General features: G+C 35.8%; 1 protein-coding gene across 1 annotated transcript in view; it reads right to left on the bottom strand.

Annotated features, from left to right (window-relative positions):
* Window positions 1–1592: 1592 nt before the first annotated feature.
* Window positions 1593–2003, bottom strand: part of Cenpw (centromere protein W) — a 5304-nt gene continuing 4893 nt past the window's right edge. Inside the window, exon 3 of the mRNA XM_006995371.4 lies at window positions 1593–2003. This exon is cut by the window's right edge and continues 801 nt beyond it. The gene's annotated coding sequence lies outside the window, so the exon portion shown is untranslated.

Genomic DNA, 2003 nt, shown 5'->3' with positions numbered 1-2003 from the left:
AGTCACGGCTGTTCTTTTTGATAGATTCCCTGCCGACTTTGTGATATGATGTCGTTACTGCTACCTTTAAAGGGACCTTGCCTCCAGAATCTATCTCCATGTTCAGTGCATTAAGGTTTTCTTGGAATATTTTAGTGGAAATTTAGAAGAGATTTTAGTTGTCAAGTGGTGTATCCCTTGGACTTTTCCTACTTTAGACTCCACTTGGTTGGTGACTCTCTAAACGTTTTAACCAGCTCCTCTAAGAACACTATTTTCCCCAGTTCTCACTCAGCCACAGGGGACCAGGTGTTTAAAATATTGTCTTAAAGACCTGGGGTAACATTTACTCCTGGCTTTTCTTCATGTACGTGAACTGCTACATAAAACCAAGCACCTCATCTGCTTTTACTGCTTTTAAGTAAACGCATCCCCTTGCTCAGATTTTCTCACTTCCTGTAATATGATGTACTTGCATAAGCTGTGACATACACACTTCTAGTATCTATTTATAAAAGGGCCCTTTTATCAGGCTGACACGCAGGTTTAAATTCTATTTCCACAAAGAAAAATGTTTCTTTACCTTTTGGTAACAGGCTTAGGAAATAAAGATTTTTGTTTTCTGTCTATACTTTTGTGTCTGAGTGAACCTGCCACTTCCTACCACAGCCAGTACTCAATTGACAAGTCTAGTTCCGTTTGCCTATGTAATCTCAAGAGGCTACTACAGCTTAGATTCCTATACGGCAAATCACTTTTCTTGTACTTATATAAACAAAGCACATCTGATACCACCCATTTTGCAAATGAACTGGGTTTGCTTTTGTTAAAATTCTATATGACTACATTTTTTTTTAATTTTATTATTGCTACAAGTGTACAAGCATTTCTGCCATGGTGTGCAATCGGGAGGTTCGAGGACAATTTTGGTTAGTTCTCATTTAAACATAACATGGCTTCTGGGTATCAAACTCAAGGCTCAGGCTTACATCGATGTCTGGCATCTGTTTTTATCTGCTGAGCTATCTCACCCACCATATAAATTTAAAGAAAAACTATAATATATGCTATTATATTGGCTGTTCCTTATTTTCAGTGCTTAAAAGTATTGATCTGTAGATTAGACTGTATCTTAAATCCTTCAAAATTACTATAATCTTTCTCCCACAGAATTTGCATTTCCTAAATCTTTGTAAACTGAAGCCGACTAACTTATAAACCTCCCCAGAACTCACCTATGTGAGCATTTGGACTTCTAACCAGCACAACTGACAGAAAGAAGCTTGCTTATAAGCTGCCTAGTACTCAGCAATTTGTAACAGGAGCCCCAACGTGAACAAAAGCCACCGTGCAATGTGTGCAGTGTAAATCAAAACTACACACCCGTCAGAGCTGCTACTATTTTACAAATGAAAATCATAAAACCAAATGTTCATTAGAATGCAAACAGAATTACTTTCATACACTGTTAGTGAAAATGTAAAATAGTGTGATCATTCTACCACTGTTTAGTTTGTTTGTTTGTTTTTTGAAGTTAAACATACACTTGCCATTTGACCCATCAATCAAACATCTAAGTGTTTTTCCCAGAAGAAAATGAAAACTCATACACATTTAAAAAATGTTTACAACTATTCAAAGAAATTTTATTTATAGTAATCCCCAAATTAGACATATCAAAATGTGCTTCAATAAGCAAACAACTATACAAAGTATGGGGCATCCAGACCATTCAGTAGTAAACACATACAACATACTATGACTTGAATAGATCATAAGGATAGTACACTGAGTGGGGTGTAAAAAAAAAAAAAAAAAAAAACCTCCAAAGGTTATTTCTTACATGCTTCTACTTATATAACATTCTTGGTGACAAAACTATAAAGCTGAGAATAGTTGGTTAGGGATGGTAGTCCAGTATAGGACATGGTAACTAGATCAAGAAGACCTCTGTGGTACTGAAGTAGTTCTATATACTGGCTGTAGCAATTACATGAATCTGTACACATGATAAAATAACATGG

Source organism: Peromyscus maniculatus, chromosome 16 (assembly GCF_049852395.1).
Source record: "Peromyscus maniculatus bairdii isolate BWxNUB_F1_BW_parent chromosome 16, HU_Pman_BW_mat_3.1, whole genome shotgun sequence".
In the NCBI taxonomy this organism is placed as follows: Eukaryota; Metazoa; Chordata; class Mammalia; order Rodentia; family Cricetidae; genus Peromyscus; species Peromyscus maniculatus.
Note: the sequence above shows the minus strand (reverse complement) of the source record. Positions and strands in the feature narration are given on the sequence as shown.